The following is an 11,240-nucleotide window of genomic DNA, read 5'->3' as shown; positions in this document are numbered from 1 at the left end:
GTGTTCATGCTTCTAGAGCAACAATATGATCAATTTCAATGTCTTAAGAATTTCCATTCATTTGAGTTTGTTCTTGAATTGCTTGTCGTTTGGATGTGTACATTGACTGCTGTTGAGGACCTATTCACAATATTCGACCTAACTGGCATGTATGTTGTTGGTTTGCACTTGTGCGTTCCATGTATGAAATCTGGGTTAAAACTCATGATAGACTGTTGAATTCTATTCATTTACTTTCATTTGAAATGATAAAATTCCATTTGAATGCACTCTCTTTTGATCAAGGAAAAACACAGTTTCACCATCAATTCTTCAACTATGACTGATTGAATACAGGTTTATACACTTCTATGTAGCATCACCATGTCAGACTATCTTCATCCCTTGTAAGTGTTTTAAATACTAGTTTATGTACACATTTAATGGCATAGTCAAGTGGGGCCCACATATCACATATTGGCATTAAAACCTTTTCTATAACGATGAATTCCATGTGTTCATGCTTCTAGAGCAACAATATCATCAATTTCAATGTCTTAAGAATTTCCATTCATTTGAGTTTGTTCTTGAATTGCTTGTCGTTTGGATGTGTACATTGACTGCTGTTGAGGACCTATTCACAATATTCGACCTAACTGGCATGTATGTTGTTGGTTTGCACTTGTGCGTTCCATGTATGAAATCTGGGTTAAAACTCATGATAGACTGTTGAATTCTATTCATTTACTTTCATTTGAAATGATAAAATTCCATTTGAATGCACTCTCTTTTGATCAAGGAAAAACACAGTTTCACCATCAATTCTTCAACTATGACTGATTGAATACAGGTTTATACACTTCTATGTAGCATCACCATGTCAGACTATCTTCATCCCTTGTAAGTGTTTTAAATACTAGTTTATGTACACATTTAATGGCATAGTCAAGTGGGGCCCACATATCACATATTGGCATTAAAACCTTTTCTATAACGATGAATTCCATGTGTTCATGCTTCTAGAGCAACAATATGATCAATTTCAATGTCTTAAGAATTTCCATTCATTTGAGTTTGTTCTTGAATTGCTTGTCGTTTGGATGTGTACATTGACTGCTGTTGAGGACCTATTCACAATATTCGACCTAACTGGCATGTATGTTGTTGGTTTGCACTTGTGCGTTCCATGTATGAAATCTGGGTTAAAACTCATGATAGACTGTTGAATTCTATTCATTTACTTTCATTTGAAATGATAAAATTCCATTTGAATGCACTCTCTTTTGATCAAGGAAAAACACAGTTTCACCATCAATTCTTCAACTATGACTGATTGAATACAGGTTTATACACTTCTATGTAGCATCACCATGTCAGACTATCTTCATCCCTTGTAAGTGTTTTAAATACTAGTTTATGTACACATTTAATGGCATAGTCAAGTGGGGCCCACATATCACATATTGGCATTAAAACCTTTTCTATAACGATGAATTCCATGTGTTCATGCTTCTAGAGCAACAATATCATCAATTTCAATGTCTTAAGAATTTCCATTCATTTGAGTTTGTTCTTGAATTGCTTGTCGTTTGGATGTGTACATTGACTGCTGTTGAGGACCTATTCACAATATTCGACCTAACTGGCATGTATGTTGTTGGTTTGCACTTGTGCGTTCCATGTATGAAATCTGGGTTAAAACTCATGATAGACTGTTGAATTCTATTCATTTACTTTCATTTGAAATGATAAAATTCCATTTGAATGCACTCTCTTTTGATCAAGGAAAAACACAGTTTCACCATCAATTCTTCAACTATGACTGATTGAATACAGGTTTATACACTTCTATGTAGCATCACCATGTCAGACTATCTTCATCCCTTGTAAGTGTTTTAAATACTAGTTTATGTACACATTTAATGGCATAGTCAAGTGGGGCCCACATATCACATATTGGCATTAAAACCTTTTCTATAACGATGAATTCCATGTGTTCATGCTTCTAGAGCAACAATATCATCAATTTCAATGTCTTAAGAATTTCCATTCATTTGAGTTTGTTCTTGAATTGCTTGTCGTTTGGATGTGTACATTGACTGCTGTTGAGGACCTATTCACAATATTCGACCTAACTGGCATGTATGTTGTTGGTTTGCACTTGTGCGTTCCATGTATGAAATCTGGGTTAAAACTCATGATAGACTGTTGAATTCTATTCATTTACTTTCATTTGAAATGATAAAATTCCATTTGAATGCACTCTCTTTTGATCAAGGAAAAACACAGTTTCACCATCAATTCTTCAACTATGACTGATTGAATACAGGTTTATACACTTCTATGTAGCATCACCATGTCAGACTATCTTCATCCCTTGTAAGTGTTTTAAATACTAGTTTATGTACACATTTAATGGCATAGTCAAGTGGGGCCCACATATCACATATTGGCATTAAAACCTTTTCTATAACGATGAATTCCATGTGTTCATGCTTCTAGAGCAACAATATGATCAATTTCAATGTCTTAAGAATTTCCATTCATTTGAGTTTGTTCTTGAATTGCTTGTCGTTTGGATGTGTACATTGACTGCTGTTGAGGACCTATTCACAATATTCGACCTAACTGGCATGTATGTTGTTGGTTTGCACTTGTGCGTTCCATGTATGAAATCTGGGTTAAAACTCATGATAGACTGTTGAATTCTATTCATTTACTTTCATTTGAAATGATAAAATTCCATTTGAATGCACTCTCTTTTGATCAAGGAAAAACACAGTTTCACCATCAATTCTTCAACTATGACTGATTGAATACAGGTTTATACACTTGTATGTAGCATCACCATGTCAGACTATCTTCATCCCTTGTAAGTGTTTTAAATACTAGTTTATGTACACATTTAATGGCATAGTCAAGTGGGGCCCACATATCACATATTGGCATTAAAACCTTTTCTATAACGATGAATTCCATGTGTTCATGCTTCTAGAGCAACAATATGATCAATTTCAATGTCTTAAGAATTTCCATTCATTTGAGTTTGTTCTTGAATTGCTTGTCGTTTGGATGTGTACATTGACTGCTGTTGAGGACCTATTCACAATATTCGACCTAACTGGCATGTATGTTGTTGGTTTGCACTTGTGCGTTCCATGTATGAAATCTGGGTTAAAACTCATGATAGACTGTTGAATTCTATTCATTTACTTTCATTTGAAATGATAAAATTCCATTTGAATGCACTCTCTTTTGATCAAGGAAAAACACAGTTTCACCATCAATTCTTCAACTATGACTGATTGAATACAGGTTTATACACTTGTATGTAGCATCACCATGTCAGACTATCTTCATCCCTTGTAAGTGTTTTAAATACTAGTTTATGTACACATTTAATGGCATAGTCAAGTGGGGCCCACAAATAACATATTGGCATTAAAACCTTTTCTATAACGATGAATTCCATGTGTTCATGCTTCTAGAGCAACAATATCATCAATTTCAATGTCTTAAGAATTTCCATTCATTTGAGTTTGTTCTTGAATTGCTTGTCGTTTGGATGTGTACATTGACTGCTGTTGAGGACCTATTCACAATATTCGACCTAACTGGCATGTATGTTGTTGGTTTGCACTTGTGCGTTCCATGTATGAAATCTGGGTTAAAACTCATGATAGACTGTTGAATTCTATTCATTTACTTTCATTTGAAATGATAAAATTCCATTTGAATGCACTCTCTTTTGATCAAGGAAAAACACAGTTTCACCATCAATTCTTCAACTATGACTGATTGAATACAGGTTTATACACTTCTATGTAGCATCACCATGTCAGACTATCTTCATCCCTTGTAAGTGTTTTAAATACTAGTTTATGTACACATTTAATGGCATAGTCAAGTGGGGCCCACATATCACATATTGGCATTAAAACCTTTTCTATAACGATGAATTCCATGTGTTCATGCTTCTAGAGCAACAATATCATCAATTTCAATGTCTTAAGAATTTCCATTCATTTGAGTTTGTTCTTGAATTGCTTGTCGTTTGGATGTGTACATTGACTGCTGTTGAGGACCTATTCACAATATTCGACCTAACTGGCATGTATGTTGTTGGTTTGCACTTGTGCGTTCCATGTATGAAATCTGGGTTAAAACTCATGATAGACTGTTGAATTCTATTCATTTACTTTCATTTGAAATGATAAAATTCCATTTGAATGCACTCTCTTTTGATCAAGGAAAAACACAGTTTCACCATCAATTCTTCAACTATGACTGATTGAATACAGGTTTATACACTTCTATGTAGCATCACCATGTCAGACTATCTTCATCCCTTGTAAGTGTTTTAAATACTAGTTTATGTACACATTTAATGGCATAGTCAAGTGGGGCCCACATATCACATATTGGCATTAAAACCTTTTCTATAACGATGAATTCCATGTGTTCATGCTTCTAGAGCAACAATATGATCAATTTCAATGTCTTAAGAATTTCCATTCATTTGAGTTTGTTCTTGAATTGCTTGTCGTTTGGATGTGTACATTGACTGCTGTTGAGGACCTATTCACAATATTCGACCTAACTGGCATGTATGTTGTTGGTTTGCACTTGTGCGTTCCATGTATGAAATCTGGGTTAAAACTCATGATAGACTGTTGAATTCTATTCATTTACTTTCATTTGAAATGATAAAATTCCATTTGAATGCACTCTCTTTTGATCAAGGAAAAACACAGTTTCACCATCAATTCTTCAACTATGACTGATTGAATACAGGTTTATACACTTGTATGTAGCATCACCATGTCAGACTATCTTCATCCCTTGTAAGTGTTTTAAATACTAGTTTATGTACACATTTAATGGCATAGTCAAGTGGGGCCCACAAATAACATATTGGCATTAAAACCTTTTCTATAACGATGAATTCCATGTGTTCATGCTTCTAGAGCAACAATATCATCAATTTCAATGTCTTAAGAATTTCCATTCATTTGAGTTTGTTCTTGAATTGCTTGTCGTTTGGATGTGTACATTGACTGCTGTTGAGGACCTATTCACAATATTCGACCTAACTGGCATGTATGTTGTTGGTTTGCACTTGTGCGTTCCATGTATGAAATCTGGGTTAAAACTCATGATAGACTGTTGAATTCTATTCATTTACTTTCATTTGAAATGATAAAATTCCATTTGAATGCACTCTCTTTTGATCAAGGAAAAACACAGTTTCACCATCAATTCTTCAACTATGACTGATTGAATACAGGTTTATACACTTCTATGTAGCATCACCATGTCAGACTATCTTCATCCCTTGTAAGTGTTTTAAATACTAGTTTATGTACACATTTAATGGCATAGTCAAGTGGGGCCCACATATGACATATTGGCATTAAAACCTTTTCTATAACGATGAATTCCATGTGTTCATGCTTCTAGAGCAACAATATGATCAATTTCAATGTCTTAAGAATTTCCATTCATTTGAGTTTGTTCTTGAATTGCTTGTCGTTTGGATGTGTACATTGACTGCTGTTGAGGACCTATTCACAATATTCGACCTAACTGGCATGTATGTTGTTGGTTTGCACTTGTGCGTTCCATGTATGAAATCTGGGTTAAAACTCATGATAGACTGTTGAATTCTATTCATTTACTTTCATTTGAAATGATAAAATTCCATTTGAATGCACTCTCTTTTGATCAAGGAAAAACACAGTTTCACCATCAATTCTTCAACTATGACTGATTGAATACAGGTTTATACACTTCTATGTAGCATCACCATGTCAGACTATCTTCATCCCTTGTAAGTGTTTTAAATACTAGTTTATGTACACATTTAATGGCATAGTCAAGTGGGGCCCACATATCACATATTGGCATTAAAACCTTTTCTATAACGATGAATTCCATGTGTTCATGCTTCTAGAGCAACAATATGATCAATTTCAATGTCTTAAGAATTTCCATTCATTTGAGTTTGTTCTTGAATTGCTTGTCGTTTGGATGTGTACATTGACTGCTGTTGAGGACCTATTCACAATATTCGACCTAACTGGCATGTATGTTGTTGGTTTGCACTTGTGCGTTCCATGTATGAAATCTGGGTTAAAACTCATGATAGACTGTTGAATTCTATTCATTTACTTTCATTTGAAATGATAAAATTCCATTTGAATGCACTCTCTTTTGATCAAGGAAAAACACAGTTTCACCATCAATTCTTCAACTATGACTGATTGAATACAGGTTTATACACTTCTATGTAGCATCACCATGTCAGACTATCTTCATCCCTTGTAAGTGTTTTAAATACTAGTTTATGTACACATTTAATGGCATAGTCAAGTGGGGCCCACATATCACATATTGGCATTAAAACCTTTTCTATAACGATGAATTCCATGTGTTCATGCTTCTAGAGCAACAATATCATCAATTTCAATGTCTTAAGAATTTCCATTCATTTGAGTTTGTTCTTGAATTGCTTGTCGTTTGGATGTGTACATTGACTGCTGTTGAGGACCTATTCACAATATTCGACCTAACTGGCATGTATGTTGTTGGTTTGCACTTGTGCGTTCCATGTATGAAATCTGGGTTAAAACTCATGATAGACTGTTGAATTCTATTCATTTACTTTCATTTGAAATGATAAAATTCCATTTGAATGCACTCTCTTTTGATCAAGGAAAAACACAGTTTCACCATCAATTCTTCAACTATGACTGATTGAATACAGGTTTATACACTTCTATGTAGCATCACCATGTCAGACTATCTTCATCCCTTGTAAGTGTTTTAAATACTAGTTTATGTACACATTTAATGGCATAGTCAAGTGGGGCCCACATATCACATATTGGCATTAAAACCTTTTCTATAACGATGAATTCCATGTGTTCATGCTTCTAGAGCAACAATATCATCAATTTCAATGTCTTAAGAATTTCCATTCATTTGAGTTTGTTCTTGAATTGCTTGTCGTTTGGATGTGTACATTGACTGCTGTTGAGGACCTATTCACAATATTCGACCTAACTGGCATGTATGTTGTTGGTTTGCACTTGTGCGTTCCATGTATGAAATCTGGGTTAAAACTCATGATAGACTGTTGAATTCTATTCATTTACTTTCATTTGAAATGATAAAATTCCATTTGAATGCACTCTCTTTTGATCAAGGAAAAACACAGTTTCACCATCAATTCTTCAACTATGACTGATTGAATACAGGTTTATACACTTCTATGTAGCATCACCATGTCAGACTATCTTCATCCCTTGTAAGTGTTTTAAATACTAGTTTATGTACACATTTAATGGCATAGTCAAGTGGGGCCCACATATCACATATTGGCATTAAAACCTTTTCTATAACGATGAATTCCATGTGTTCATGCTTCTAGAGCAACAATATCATCAATTTCAATGTCTTAAGAATTTCCATTCATTTGAGTTTGTTCTTGAATTGCTTGTCGTTTGGATGTGTACATTGACTGCTGTTGAGGACCTATTCACAATATTCGACCTAACTGGCATGTATGTTGTTGGTTTGCACTTGTGCGTTCCATGTATGAAATCTGGGTTAAAACTCATGATAGACTGTTGAATTCTATTCATTTACTTTCATTTGAAATGATAAAATTCCATTTGAATGCACTCTCTTTTGATCAAGGAAAAACACAGTTTCACCATCAATTCTTCAACTATGACTGATTGAATACAGGTTTATACACTTCTATGTAGCATCACCATGTCAGACTATCTTCATCCCTTGTAAGTGTTTTAAATACTAGTTTATGTACACATTTAATGGCATAGTCAAGTGGGGCCCACATATCACATATTGGCATTAAAACCTTTTCTATAACGATGAATTCCATGTGTTCATGCTTCTAGAGCAACAATATGATCAATTTCAATGTCTTAAGAATTTCCATTCATTTGAGTTTGTTCTTGAATTGCTTGTCGTTTGGATGTGTACATTGACTGCTGTTGAGGACCTATTCACAATATTCGACCTAACTGGCATGTATGTTGTTGGTTTGCACTTGTGCGTTCCATGTATGAAATCTGGGTTAAAACTCATGATAGACTGTTGAATTCTATTCATTTACTTTCATTTGAAATGATAAAATTCCATTTGAATGCACTCTCTTTTGATCAAGGAAAAACACAGTTTCACCATCAATTCTTCAACTATGACTGATTGAATACAGGTTTATACACTTCTATGTAGCATCACCATGTCAGACTATCTTCATCCCTTGTAAGTGTTTTAAATACTAGTTTATGTACACATTTAATGGCATAGTCAAGTGGGGCCCACATATCACATATTGGCATTAAAACCTTTTCTATAACGATGAATTCCATGTGTTCATGCTTCTAGAGCAACAATATCATCAATTTCAATGTCTTAAGAATTTCCATTCATTTGAGTTTGTTCTTGAATTGCTTGTCGTTTGGATGTGTACATTGACTGCTGTTGAGGACCTATTCACAATATTCGACCTAACTGGCATGTATGTTGTTGGTTTGCACTTGTGCGTTCCATGTATGAAATCTGGGTTAAAACTCATGATAGACTGTTGAATTCTATTCATTTACTTTCATTTGAAATGATAAAATTCCATTTGAATGCACTCTCTTTTGATCAAGGAAAAACACAGTTTCACCATCAATTCTTCAACTATGACTGATTGAATACAGGTTTATACACTTCTATGTAGCATCACCATGTCAGACTATCTTCATCCCTTGTAAGTGTTTTAAATACTAGTTTATGTACACATTTAATGGCATAGTCAAGTGGGGCCCACATATCACATATTGGCATTAAAACCTTTTCTATAACGATGAATTCCATGTGTTCATGCTTCTAGAGCAACAATATCATCAATTTCAATGTCTTAAGAATTTCCATTCATTTGAGTTTGTTCTTGAATTGCTTGTCGTTTGGATGTGTACATTGACTGCTGTTGAGGACCTATTCACAATATTCGACCTAACTGGCATGTATGTTGTTGGTTTGCACTTGTGCGTTCCATGTATGAAATCTGGGTTAAAACTCATGATAGACTGTTGAATTCTATTCATTTACTTTCATTTGAAATGATAAAATTCCATTTGAATGCACTCTCTTTTGATCAAGGAAAAACACAGTTTCACCATCAATTCTTCAACTATGACTGATTGAATACAGGTTTATACACTTCTATGTAGCATCACCATGTCAGACTATCTTCATCCCTTGTAAGTGTTTTAAATACTAGTTTATGTACACATTTAATGGCATAGTCAAGTGGGGCCCACATATCACATATTGGCATTAAAACCTTTTCTATAACGATGAATTCCATGTGTTCATGCTTCTAGAGCAACAATATCATCAATTTCAATGTCTTAAGAATTTCCATTCATTTGAGTTTGTTCTTGAATTGCTTGTCGTTTGGATGTGTACATTGACTGCTGTTGAGGACCTATTCACAATATTCGACCTAACTGGCATGTATGTTGTTGGTTTGCACTTGTGCGTTCCATGTATGAAATCTGGGTTAAAACTCATGATAGACTGTTGAATTCTATTCATTTACTTTCATTTGAAATGATAAAATTCCATTTGAATGCACTCTCTTTTGATCAAGGAAAAACACAGTTTCACCATCAATTCTTCAACTATGACTGATTGAATACAGGTTTATACACTTCTATGTAGCATCACCATGTCAGACTATCTTCATCCCTTGTAAGTGTTTTAAATACTAGTTTATGTACACATTTAATGGCATAGTCAAGTGGGGCCCACATATCACATATTGGCATTAAAACCTTTTCTATAACGATGAATTCCATGTGTTCATGCTTCTAGAGCAACAATATGATCAATTTCAATGTCTTAAGAATTTCCATTCATTTGAGTTTGTTCTTGAATTGCTTGTCGTTTGGATGTGTACATTGACTGCTGTTGAGGACCTATTCACAATATTCGACCTAACTGGCATGTATGTTGTTGGTTTGCACTTGTGCGTTCCATGTATGAAATCTGGGTTAAAACTCATGATAGACTGTTGAATTCTATTCATTTACTTTCATTTGAAATGATAAAATTCCATTTGAATGCACTCTCTTTTGATCAAGGAAAAACACAGTTTCACCATCAATTCTTCAACTATGACTGATTGAATACAGGTTTATACACTTCTATGTAGCATCACCATGTCAGACTATCTTCATCCCTTGTAAGTGTTTTAAATACTAGTTTATGTACACATTTAATGGCATAGTCAAGTGGGGCCCACATATCACATATTGGCATTAAAACCTTTTCTATAACGATGAATTCCATGTGTTCATGCTTCTAGAGCAACAATATCATCAATTTCAATGTCTTAAGAATTTCCATTCATTTGAGTTTGTTCTTGAATTGCTTGTCGTTTGGATGTGTACATTGACTGCTGTTGAGGACCTATTCACAATATTCGACCTAACTGGCATGTATGTTGTTGGTTTGCACTTGTGCGTTCCATGTATGAAATCTGGGTTAAAACTCATGATAGACTGTTGAATTCTATTCATTTACTTTCATTTGAAATGATAAAATTCCATTTGAATGCACTCTCTTTTGATCAAGGAAAAACACAGTTTCACCATCAATTCTTCAACTATGACTGATTGAATACAGGTTTATACACTTCTATGTAGCATCACCATGTCAGACTATCTTCATCCCTTGTAAGTGTTTTAAATACTAGTTTATGTACACATTTAATGGCATAGTCAAGTGGGGCCCACATATCACATATTGGCATTAAAACCTTTTCTATAACGATGAATTCCATGTGTTCATGCTTCTAGAGCAACAATATCATCAATTTCAATGTCTTAAGAATTTCCATTCATTTGAGTTTGTTCTTGAATTGCTTGTCGTTTGGATGTGTACATTGACTGCTGTTGAGGACCTATTCACAATATTCGACCTAACTGGCATGTATGTTGTTGGTTTGCACTTGTGCGTTCCATGTATGAAATCTGGGTTAAAACTCATGATAGACTGTTGAATTCTATTCATTTACTTTCATTTGAAATGATAAAATTCCATTTGAATGCACTCTCTTTTGATCAAGGAAAAACACAGTTTCACCATCAATTCTTCAACTATGACTGATTGAATACAGGTTTATACACTTCTATGTAGCATCACCATGTCAGACTATCTTCATCCCTTGTAAGTGT

This window comes from Esox lucius, chromosome 24 (genome assembly GCF_011004845.1).
Source record: "Esox lucius isolate fEsoLuc1 chromosome 24, fEsoLuc1.pri, whole genome shotgun sequence".
In the NCBI taxonomy this organism is placed as follows: domain Eukaryota; kingdom Metazoa; phylum Chordata; class Actinopteri; order Esociformes; family Esocidae; genus Esox; species Esox lucius.
Note: the sequence above shows the minus strand (reverse complement) of the source record.